The sequence below is a fragment of the Manis pentadactyla genome, chromosome 14, assembly GCF_030020395.1.
Source record: "Manis pentadactyla isolate mManPen7 chromosome 14, mManPen7.hap1, whole genome shotgun sequence".
NCBI classification, from domain to species: Eukaryota; Metazoa; Chordata; class Mammalia; order Pholidota; family Manidae; genus Manis; species Manis pentadactyla.
In genome coordinates this window covers 10,083,245-10,095,748 of record NC_080032.1, presented here as the reverse complement: position 1 = coordinate 10,095,748, position 12,504 = coordinate 10,083,245, and the positions used below count along the sequence as shown (strand labels likewise).

General features: G+C 50.0%; 1 long non-coding RNA gene across 2 annotated transcripts; it reads right to left on the bottom strand.

The window, feature by feature from the left end:
• Positions 1 to 2,861: 2,861 nt before the first annotated feature.
• On the bottom strand, positions 2,862 to 9,708 carry LOC118924228 (uncharacterized). Of its 2 annotated transcripts, XR_008993677.1 has the most exons (3): positions 9,498 to 9,708; positions 5,051 to 5,277; positions 2,862 to 3,107 (listed from the first exon to the last, which is right to left on the bottom strand). It is a non-coding gene; the product is annotated as an uncharacterized LOC118924228 (long non-coding RNA). The 2 variants fall into 2 exon arrangements; XR_008993678.1 differs by lacking the exon at positions 2,862 to 3,107 and having other exon boundaries at positions 5,008 to 5,277.
• Between the last annotated feature and the right edge of the window lie 2,796 nt (positions 9,709 to 12,504).

The following is a 12,504-nucleotide window of genomic DNA, read 5'->3' as shown; positions in this document are numbered from 1 at the left end:
GACAGGTTGAGGCAGGCCCAGAGAGGCCAAGTAACTTGTCCAATGTCACATAGCCTGGAACTGTCAGAGTTTCTCTGTGGGAGACAGGAATGGGCATCTTTACTCCACTTGCCGACTCTTACCTTTGCTCTCAGAGTGACCTCCGGTCCCTCCAGTGCTCACCTCTGGGATGCTGTGACCATTTGTCTTGACACTGACCATGTCAGCAAGGGGGTTTCTGGCCCCATCTGAAATGGGAATGAGGATTCCTTTGCTACCAGGGCTGATGGGAGTGCTAAATGAGATACAGCTGGTGACGTGCCTGTTGCGTGGGCGCAAGCCTGGTTGCCCTGTGCTGTCCCTTCTTGGGACACATTTCCCACTCACCCTTATTTTATCCGTATATGTGGCTATAAGGGTTGGGATCTGAAGCTTCAGTCAACTCAGGAGCTGTGTGACCTTGGGCAAGTCTCAGGTCTCAGTTTTCCTCTTTGCAAAATAGAGATACTAGTAACACTTAAACAATAACACCTACTCGGAGTTGGTGAGGGCATTCAAGGAAGTGATCTTCACAAGGCACTCAGAACCGCACTGCGACTGTTCACAGTCTAGGCCACAGCTGTTACAGAGCTTCAGCTTGCCCAGTCCTGGAGCTCACAGCAGTACGATGGAGATAAGCGAGGTCACTTTCCACACTGAGTGTTGTGATGAAAATGAAGTAATAATGCAAAGGACGTGCCTGGAATAGAGTGGCCTATTCAGTAAATGATGTGTTTTAGTATCAGCACAAATTAATTGATATTAGTATTAATTAACAGCAGCTAATTAACATTAATGAGTATTAGTATTTAATATTTAGTATTCCAAAAGACTAGGAACAACAAATGCTGGAGAGGATGTGGAGAAAGGGGAACCCTCCTACACTGCTGGTGGGAATGTAAGCTAGTTCAACCATTGTGGAAGGCAATATGGAGGTTCCTCAAAAAACTAAAAATAGAGATATGATTTGACCCAGAAATTCCAGTCCTAGGAACTTACCCACAGAATACAACTTCTCAGATTCAAAAGGACACATACACCCCATGTTTATCGCAACACAATTTACAACAGCCAAGATATGGAAGCAAAGTAGGTGTCCATCAGTAGATGAATGGATAAAGAAGAGGTGGTACATATACACAATGGAATACTATTCAGCCATAAGAAAGAAACAAATCCTACCATTTGCAACAACATGGGTGGAGCTAGACGGTATTATGCTCAGTGAAATAAGCCAGGCGGAGAAAGACAAGTACCAAATGATTTCACTCATATGTGGAGTGCAACAATGAAGCAAAACTGAAGGGAAAAAATAGCAGCAGACTCACAGACTCCAAGAAGGGACTACTGGTTACCAGAGGGGAGGGGTGAGGTAGGTTGGGTATGGAGGGAGGGAGAAAGGAATTGTGGGGTATCATGATTAGTGCACATGGTGTGTGTGGGGTCACAGGGAAGACAGTGTAGCACAGAAAAGACAAATAGGGACTCTGTGGCGTCTTACTACCCTAATGGACAGTGACTGCAATGGGGTGTGGGGGGAACTTGATAATAAGCATGAATGTAGTAACCACATTGTTTTTCTCGTGAAACCTTCATAAGAGTGTATATCAATAATACCTTGATAAGAAAATTTTAAAAATTTTTTAGTATTCCCAAGCTGGATCTAATAGAAATGGTACCACGTTCTGACCCCTTTCCGTGGAGTCAAGCACACCATGGAGTGCGTGCATGCAGCACTTTGTTGTTACAACAGCTGGCTGGCCAGATAAAACATAGGATGCCCCGTTACATTTGCATTTCAGAGAAACAAAAGAACAACCTTTTAGTATAAGCATGTCCCACATATAGCGTGGGATATACTTATGCTAAAGAAAGAACTCACCATTTCTCTGAAATTCAAATCTAACTGGGTGTCCTGTGTTTTTACTTGCTACATCTGGCAATCATAGCAACATCCATTTAACAGATGATGAAGAAACAGAGACCCAAAGAGATGAAAAGACTTGCCTGAGGCTTGCAGAGGCAGACCCTGGCCACGTCTCCGAGGTCCTAGACCCCTGCGCTCATTCACTGCCCTGGGTTGGCTGTAACTCAGAATAAGTTGCTCCTGTGAACAGCTGAGCTCTCCTCCATTGTGTCAGGATAGGGGTACAGTCTGCTGGTGTTTTGAGGGGCCTGCACCCATTTTCTCACTTCTCCTGAAGACCCCAGGGGCTCGTTAGCACTTGCGGCCATCTGCATACATTGACTTCCAGGCAGTCCAGGCAGGCCGCCCGCTCTGTGCACAGCCCTCGCCAGGCTCCCTGGGACTGGGCTTCGGAGGGAGCAGGACCAAATTCAAGGCTGGCCGGTGTCAGGCAACAATGCAGGAAACAAACAAACGCAAGTGGAAAAGGGGGAAAATAATCCACCAATTACTTAATGCTTTCCTGGTGTCCATGTAATTCACCTTGTATGAACTGAGCACGGAGACTGGGATGGAGACGTGGCCAGGAAGTGAGCAGGACTGGGAGAGGTTTTCTATGCAGATCCGGAGAGATGAAATTGCACTTTCAGACCCAGCAAGGTGGACTGGGCGTCCCTCCTCTGAAAACATCTTGAGGTCAAAGCCACGGTCAGGGAGAGGAATTGGGTCCCCCTGGAGAGGCAGGGCTCCTCCTGGGCTCCCCTCCTCAGCCCCGACCTCAGCCCCCATTTCCTGCTGCAAGCGCCCCAGCCTGATTCTCCTCCTGACTTCCCTGCTGTCTGCCCACCTCAGGCCAACTCTGCTGCCTTTGCCTAGAATGCGTGAACTGAACCCTCCCTGTTCAGGCTGCCCTCATCTGTGACAGTGTCCCTGAGATCCCCAGAGACCCAGACACTCCAGCCAGGGTGTCTGCATGCAGCACCCACCTCACAGATACAGGACCTGAGGCCCAGAGCTTCTCCCCGGTTCTGAAGGGATCTGCAAGCATGTCTCCGGACTCCAACACCAGGATCCTCTTCATTGTTGAATGTTGATAGCGTAACACCACCCAAGGCGGCCCTGCTTCTCACCCGCTGGGGGAGCCTCAGGGGCTCTGTGTTCAGGGCGCTGTAAAGCACACTGGCTGGGAAGGAATGAGACCCAGGCTTTCTGGCCAAAATTCATCTCCGTCCCTCCCTCCCTCCCTCCCTCCCTCCCTCCCTCCCCCCTCCCTCCCTCCCTCCCTCCCTCCCTCCCTCCCTCCTTCCTTCCTTCCTTCCTTCCTTCCTTCCTTCCTTCCTTCCTTCCTTCCTTCCTTCCTTCCTTCCTTCCTTCCTTCCTTCCTTCCTTCCTTCTTCCTTCCTTCTCTCTCTCTCTCTCTCTCTTTCTTTCTCTGTCCCTCTCCTATCCTTTCTCTCCTCATTCATTCAATAAATGCCTCTGGGCACGTCTCTAAGTTATTGTTACCCCGGGGCCTAAGCACATGGAGTGAAGGGGGCCTCCGCCAAGTCTCCAAGGACCACCGAGTCCAGGGAAGAGGAAGACAAGCAAACAGACATGGACGACCTTGACAGACCCGCGAGGACTCTTTGCAGGGGCTCCAGTGGACTGTGGGACTGCACAGTAGCTATGCCCTGTGTACCCCCAGCACATGGACATGGACGGGTCAGGGAAAGCTTTCCCAGAATGTGATCTGGGATGGACACATGAGTCGGGATCATCTGGGTCAAGACTGAGGGGAAGAGAATTTTAGGAATAAGGAACAGCCTATGCAAAGGTCAGCTGGGCTCATTCTGGGCCATGTGTGGAGTTCAGGGTAGGCTTGGAAATGAAGAAAGAGGTGAGGAAGGGATGGAACAGGAGAGTGGGGACCCCTGAAGGGTCTTGAGTCCCTGCCAATGTTTTGGGGCTCTATCTAGAGGACACTGGGGTCCCAGATTTATCACTAGCTTTTTCATGTGGCTTCACTGAGTTTCTACTCTTCGAAAGCAATTTGGACCAGATCAGAATCATCAGCCTGAAAGTCTCCAGTCTGAGACCCCCTGGGCTAGGCCAGCTTTAAGGGCCCTGCCTACTTCAACACTAAGACACTAAGGCTCTAAGGCTCAGGTAGAGAAAGCCATGCAGGGACCCCACCCATACCACACACACAGTGAGGGTTAAATAGGTTGAAGCCCAGAGCCTGCTTCATAAACCACAAAGCTGAGTAAAAAGAATATTTTATAGGTGTCAGTATTGAGGAAAAATCTCTAGCTCCTTCCATGCCACTGGAGCCTGTGGCTTAAGTTAAAAAACAGAAACCACACCTGATCCCCTCCTCCGCTCTGAGCAGAGTCCTGCGCAGGCCCACACCATCCTCTAGATTTACTGTCAACAGCCGCTGGGCACCCATACTGCCTTGTGTTGGCTCAAAAATAGTCTTGTAAAGTATTGCTAAGTTTTACCTGACAGGATGGGAAATGGACACTCAGAGAGGTAAAGCCACCTGCCCAGCGTCACATAGCAAACAGATGGTGATGAAGGCAGGCTTGGTGGATGCATGGATGCACAGATGGATGAATGGAGTGGCTGATAAGTATAAAGGTGTAGGGTGGGTGAATGAATCAATGTAGATATACGCAAAAATGTAATCAACAGAGAGTGGATTAATAGCTGACTGAGAGGAAGGGTGGGTGAATGAGGAAGCTGGTGGTGACTCACCTGTGGGTGAGTGATCAGAATGCCCCCCCACCACGCTGCCCAGAGGAAGCAGAGCTGGCCCAGTCCTCGGTCACAGAGCACCCACCTCGCACCTCCGTCAGAACCCTGCAGCCGGGCTGTTTTTGAAGGAGAGCTAATTTTTTTGGAAGCAGCTTGTTAAGGGAGAAAGTGTACAGAGCCCTCCCTCCCGCAGTGCCCCTTGGCTGTGTGAACCCCCCACCCCATCAGGCCTTGGGAACACAGCAGTGATTTGCATAAACATAGCCACCGCCCTCATGGAACTTACCACCTAGTAGGGGACAGCAACAAAAATCAGTCAACAAAAGCATACTATGGCATCAGAGTAGAAGAATACAGTATATTATCTATTGCTACATAATGAATTACCCAAAATCTGGTGACACAGTTTCTATGCCTCTGTGGAAGTCTGGTTCAGGGGATGCAGTCAAGATGTCAGCCAGTGTCATGTGAAGGCTCCAGGATCCGCTTCCAAGGTGGCATATAGATACGCCTAACGAATCAGTGCTGGCTGTCGGCAGGAGGCCTCAGCAACTCTTTGAACATCTCCAGAAGGCTACATGAGCATCCTGACAACGTGGTGGCTGGTTCCACTCCTGAGAATGATACAAAAGAAAGCAGAGGAGCTCCAGTGCCTCTTCTGACCTGGTCTCAGGATTGCACCCGCTCCCTTTTGCCATATTCTGTGCATTAGGAGGAAGTCTGGCCCACAATCAAGGGCGAAGGGAGCGGAGCTTGGCTTTTGGAAGGGATGGGTGTCAAAGAAGGTGAGCATGTGTTTTGAAACCACCACCGTGAGTGCCAGGAGGCCTGAATGATGTGGCAAGGAGATGCTGTGAAAATCCAGAAGAGCTCTGCAAGGAAAGGATCGCAGGGACAAAGGCCTGGAGGGGGGATTAGCTTGGCATGTTCAGGAGCAGGAAGGTGTGCGTGGGGCTGGAGCATGCACATGAAGGAAGCAGGGGTCGGAGGAGGTGGGGTAGGAGGAAGGCAGGAGTGGGGGGCTTATAGATCCAAGATGCATGGTCTGGATTTTAACCTGTTGGGGTCTTATTGAGTGTTTGCTTATGCATTTTGTTAATCATTCAGGAATCTGGTTCGGGCATTATTCCCAGTGTGGAAGTGAGGATACCAAGGGACAGAGAGTTCAAGATAGCCCCTCCCAATCCCCACCCCCCACCCCGCCCTGTGAATCTGGAGCTAGGATTTGCACCCAGGCAGGCTGGCCCCAAAGGCAGCAGTCCTGATGTCCTGTACAGAGAATGTTGCATTTAGCATGTAGAGAAATCGGGATGCAAATGCCTTGGAAGAGAAAAAGGCACAGAAAGAGAGAGACCCGTGGAGACAGAGAGAGACAACGAGCAAGAGAGAAAGAGGACAAGAGACAGAGATACAGTGACGGAGAAAGACGGCAAGAGAGACAGAGGAAGATCAAGAACAGGAAATCCTTAAGCAGACAGGCACAGGAGGTGGAGAGAAAATAAAGCAAAGCACAGAGACGTGGAGACAGAAGGAGGTGGAGAGACAACGGTAGGGGGCCGGCATGCACGCATTGCGAACGGGCGCAGGGAGGTGCCGGTCCCAGAAGCTCAGACCATCCATCGCCCCCCTCTGCCAGGAGAGCTGGGGGAGGGAGAGGAAGCTGACAGCAGACAGCGCGATTCCAGGAACTCCAGATGAAGCAACAGCCAGAACGCTTGCCAGGAAGTTGGGGTGGGGTGGCCAAGGAGAGGGAGGGAATGTCCAAAGAAAGTTCTAAGCAAATAGCTTTAGGATCCCCTCCTCCAAGCCTCCAAGCTCTCCTGGACATGGGGGATGGGGATGGTGGTCCTAACCTTGAGGCAGGAGTGGAGGAGGGCAGTGTGCCTATTGAGAGGAAAGGCATTTGTCTCCACCAGCCCACGCGAGAGCGGGACCCTTGCTGGGGACCACAGAGTGGATGTGGCTTCCAACAAGGTCGCTCACCCTGCCCCCAGGACAGGGGCTGCTGAGGGAGAAAGAAGGATCTTTTCTTCCCCAGGCACCCACTGGGAGCACGGCAGATCCCTTCCGCTTGGCTGGGAAGTGCCTGCCCGGAGCTGCCACACACCTTAGGTACCTTGTCTCATTCACACCCCTCACCATCCCCATTTGTAGGCGGGGAAAGCGGGCTTCAGAGAGGGCCAGTCCCCAGCCCGCTGTCACCCATCTGGGAAGTGGTGGGGGTGTCCACACTGCCTCGAACCTTCAAGCAGTGCCTCCCCACATATCCTGAGTGGGCCCCTCCCATTCCAGGGATGGAGAGAGTGACACGGTCCCGCCTCAGCTTTTAGGGTCTATAAATGTGAAGCCCATGGCAAAGTTGTGAGAATAGTACTCGGGTGCCTCCCCCTTCTTTTCGCTTTGTTTTGTAATGTCTGCTTTCTCCCTCTTACTTCTTGGCCCCTCCCCACCTGCCGCATCAAAGTTCAGTTGACCCTGGAACAACAAGGGTTTGAACCATGTGGGTCCACTTATACATGTGGATTTAAAAAAAAAATAAATCTATTGGACCATTTTTTTTATTGGACATTTGCAGCAATTTGAAAAAAACTTGAAGATGAACCACCTAGCCTAGGAAACAGGGAAAACGAAATCAGAAAAAAAATAGGTATGTCATGAACGCACACAGTATATGTAGGTACTACTCAATTTGATTTACGACCATGAAATCAACAGTAGACTATCAGTTGTTAAATTTGGGGGGAGTTAAAGTAATATGCAGATTTTCTACAGCAGAGGGGGTGGGCCCTCCAACTCCTGTGCTGCCCACGGGTTGACTGCAAATCGCAGACAACGGATACGCCGCTGAATAATTCAATATGTATTGCCCGAGTGTAAGGAGCTTCTCCTACAATCACAACGCCGTTATCACACCCAAGAAACTTAACACTGGCACAATTATAATGTTATCTCATGTGAGAGTCCATCATCAAGTGCACCCAGTTGTCCCCAAAACATCCTTTCAGCTATTACTTTTTTTAGAATCCAGGATCGTGCATCGCGCCTGGATTTTCCATACGCCTCTTCTGTCTCCTTCCATTGTCTTTTTTTAAATCTCCTTTTACCTATCCCTCACTTTTTCTCTTCCTTTTTTGATGACATGGCCATTTTCAAAGTGCCCGGACCCATCGTGTTGTAGAATGTGCCACGGTCTGGCTGTGCCCTCACCGCCAGACTCACGGCAACGTTTGGGGAGTCACGTTACAAGAACACATGCTTCGCATTGCACTTTCTCCGGAGATGGGAGATGCCACTTTGCGCCATGATTGGAGGTGTTAGGGCGATCGGGAGGGTGAGGCGAGGCCCACCGGGTCTAGCATTTTCCTTGCGTAAATAATGCATCATCTGTGGGCGACATTTGGAGACTGGGTAAACATCCTGTTCTCCAGCAAACTTGTACCCAGTATTTTGGAATCCATTAATCATCCTTGCCTGAATCAACTATTCTGTGGTGGTTGCAGCATGGAGGTTATTTTTAAGTTTATCATTTCTTTTTGACACTTACTAGCTAACAGTCTTTGGTAAAGACAAGTGTCCCACTGCCCTTCCTTTTTATTTCTTATGTTCTCCATTAGCATTGTGTAATGCTCGCATTGTCCCAGACTCAACTGGGGGGTGCCCCTTCAGGTTGGCCTTGGCATCTTTTGCACATGTCTCCCTCATTCTTTGAGAACTGCCTTCCTTCCAGGCTCATCTTGTATTTTCCTTGTGCCAATTCTGGAATCAGCCATTTCTCCAAGATGTCCTGGTTCTTTCAGTGGAGGATGTTATTTAGAAGTCAGCTGGGGTTTCTGCTCATCTGGGCTAGGCTCCCCAACATGTCTGGGATCAGCAAGGTTGCTCTACTTCTCGGGGTTGGCTGGGTGATGGGACTGACTGGGCCACGTGTCTCTCAATCTCCAGCAGGCCAGCTCGGGAGGCAGGCAAGAGACAGGGGAGTGTGTCAGCCGTCTTGAGTCCTAAGCTTGGAATTAACGTGGCTACTGCCAGGTTCTGTTGACCAAAGGAAGTCACCTGACATGTTGAAATTCAAGGGGTCGGGAAACTCACCTCTTGAAAGGAGGGACCTGCAAAGTCCCACAGTGAAGGGTATGGTGAAGGATGGGGACAGTTAGAAAAGAAGCGCCTTTAGCAAAAGTAACTCAGTACATATGACCATCTTACTAACAGATGCTGGTAAGGACTTTGGATATTATTCTAAATCAGGGCTCTGCAAACTCTTTCCATAAAGGGCCAGCTAATAAATATTCCAGATTTCACAGGTCATGTGGTGTCTGTTGCACCTATTCACCTCTGCTGCTGTAGCACAAATGCAGCCATACACAAACCATAAGCAGAAAGGGTGTGTCTGTGCTCCAGTAAAAGCTTACCTACAAAAACACGTGGCGGGCTGGATTCGATCCAAGGGCTGTAGTTTGCTCACCCGTGTCCTAAGTGCGTTGAGAAAATACTAAACGGTTTTAAGTAGGGGAATACTGAGAGCAAACTGGAAAATCCCCTCAGGCTGGAGAATGGACCAGGGATGGGGAGAGCAGAGTGGACGCCTGGAGACCCCTCAGGAGGCAGCTGGAGTATCCAGGAGAGACATGACAGTGGCCCTGGAGCAGATGGTGGCACTGGGCGTGGAGGAAGCTAGAGGCATGGGAAACGCAGGCAGAGCAGAAGCCATCAGCTGTGCAGAAGACGGTGCTGGAGGCGGGCAGCGCGGCACAGTAGCAAAAGGGGTGCAAGATGATGCCACTGGCAGAGATAGGCGTGGCTGGGGGACCACAGAAGCTGAAATTAAAGACAATACCTCTGCCTTCAAGGAGCTCATGTCCAAAGATGGGGATAATAAATCCTCTCTTTGTCAGAGAAGGTGGCGGTAGCATATACCGGCGAGTCACAGCTGGGGAAACCAAGGTCCATGGTGGCCAGAAGGTGTCTCTGAGCTCAGACAGCAATCGGCAGTGAACTCCCAACTGGAACCCCGTCTCCAGAGCTCATTTCCCTAGAACATATTGTTCCTCCTCAGCTGCTATCTGTCCCCCAACAACTTAGAAAAAAAGGAGAAAAACCTCCTCAGAGGATTTTGTAAGCAAGTGTGATGACTCAAGCGATAATTCACCTCCACTGGGGCTGATGGGTATCTGGCTCAGCCCTGAATAGGGTCTTCAGTTTCTGGAAGCTTAGAAGAAAAACGGTTTTTGAGCTCTGGGGCTTTAACATCACAAGGAAATAAAGTCCCTTGCAGAATCAGAGGATCAGATAAGTTGAGACAAAAATGGAATTGCACAAAGTAAAAATATCTATCTGGATTCTTCCCCCCAAACGCTCACAACAAGAAATATCAGGGCCTGGCAGCCAGCCTTAGTCTGATAAATAGGTCTCCCCACCCACTCAGGTCCATGAGGCTCTTGAAAATTCCGAGGTGATTTGGACCACTAAAAGGGGGACTTGACAACCCAGTTTTCTGCTCCCCAGCCTCCAGAAGACATGCTCCGTGATGACCATGGGGAAGCCCCAGTGCCCTGTGACAGGGCTCCGAAGAGGCAAAGCTGGCTTCTGAACACTCCAGGTGGAAGGAATGCCTTTGCTCCTTGGTCGCCAATTCATTCACTGTAACCTCCAGTCCTAGAATGAAAAAGCTGTCAGGTGTGGGTAATGAATCCTGGCCTTTCCTGCCCATCCGTGCCCCAGCAGAAAGGAGGTGCACACAAGTGTGGCACTCTGGGCTTATGCAGACCGGTTTGGGCCCATCTCTGTGACCTGGGACAAGTCTCTGTGCCTCTCAAAGCCACAGTTTCCTCATCTGGCCAAGGAGGATGGTCATGGTATGTATTTGCAGGGTGGCTGTGGGAATAAAGCAAGCTGCCACGTAGCAAATGAAGACACACAGAGGGAACCCCATGAACAACTGCTTTAATCCTTTTTTTTTTCCTATGGTCTCATCGTTGGAAAAGAAGAAAGTGGAAAGAATTGGACGATCATATTTACAAAGGGCCTATTATGGGTTAGACATTTCAAAAAGCATATTTCACAAGGTTCTCATGGAAATAGCCTCTGAAATGAGCATGTGTAATAAAGATAGACCGAGATTCCAAAGTCCCATAAACCCAAGACATAACAGATAAAACCAATCTATGCTCCAGTGACCAGACTCAGAATATCTCCTAAACCAGGTGTCCACAAGCCAAGGCCCAAATCCATCCTGTTGTTTGTTTTTGTCAATAAGTTTTTATTGGAACACAGCCACGACCATTCATTTACTTATTGTCTGTGGCTTTCACTTTGCAATGACAGGGTTGACTAGTTGTGACCAAGATGGCCTGGCGTGCAAAGCCGCAGTATTTACTGCCTGGTCCTCGACAATAAGTTTGCCTGACAACCGATCTAGCGCAATAATAGTAATGACCCCACGGCAGATGGAGCTTCCTGCGTGCCAGGCACTGTGCAGAGCACTGTATGTGCACCATCACGCTGAGTCCTCCCACCCATGCCAGGAAACAGGGACAGTCATTACTCCCCTTAGGGGTGTGGAAGCTGGTGTGCAGGGAGGTGAGCGGGCTGGGCTGGGCTGCAGGGGGAATGCACAAGGGCAAGATTCGAACCCAGTCTCCTACTCAACCCTCTGCAGGAGGAAAAAACAGATTTAGGGTCTGGTCTCCTCCACTGCATTAAAAGGGCCAAGCTGTGATTCTCGGCCCTGCCACTCATTAGAGTCACCCAGGGAGCCTTAAAACTAGGACCTCTCCTTTCCCACAACTAGAGAGTCTGACTTATCATTGGTCTGGGATGGGGGTGGGCGAATGTACTTTTACAGCCCCCAGGTGATTGTAATGTGCAGTGAAGGGCAGGCAAGGTCCACAGAGCTAAAGGAAAGGTGGCCAGTGTTCCCAAAATGCCAGAATGAGGGAGAGCCCTCCAGGGCCTGGTGCCTTTCAGCTCTGGCATCATGTACCCCTCTAGCCCTTAGCCCTCTGACCATCACTGCTGACAGGACTCAGGAAAAGATGCCCCAGTCCTGATCACATCACCCCTCTGACTGCTCCATCTCCCTCTGGCACACACCCCGGTCTTGTGTGGGGCTAATTAGTTAATCTAAAGCCACCCCTCAAGGACTGTTAAGGGGAAAAAAGAAAACCTACTTTTGGAGCCCAGCAGAATTCATCCATATGGTCTCCAGTGGGGAATCAAGAAACTGACTTCTTACTGGAAATAAGGTACACTGAATGAGTATTTTCCCTGGGTCCATCATTGGCCAAGCACTGTGCATTCTTTATTTAAACCTCGAAGCAATTCTAGGAAGGAGGCTTTGTTATTAATCACATTTTACAGATAGAGAAATTGAGGCCCAGATGGGTGAGGCCACGTGCCTGAGTCTCCCATCTATAACCAAGGGCGCTGGCTCAGTGGAGCGCGGGTCTCCTGCCCCTAGTGCTGAGAACGTGCTTCTAGGAGGGGCCTCTTTGAATTGCCACACGCGACACCTCTTTGGCTGCATTAGATCTTTGTTCTGGGAATGCGTGTTAAAAAATAATAGGCCAGGGCATTTCTTCTCCCCCTTGACGGGTCCCTCAGCATTCTCAAGAGAGAACTAAGCCATCAGGAGAAGGTTATTCTGCAGCAGGGCCCCCTCGCTGCCATAGGTCTAATAAAACAAAACCCCAGCCAAATTATGGGGCATATTTCATCAAATGGGAGGAAATATATGTGGCATTTCTGCCTGGCGGTTGACCTGCTGCATTTATGCGCAGAGAGAGGGTTCGATACATCACGGGGCAGTTATATGTTGCTTAAGTGGCCTCTCGGGCAGGCAAGGG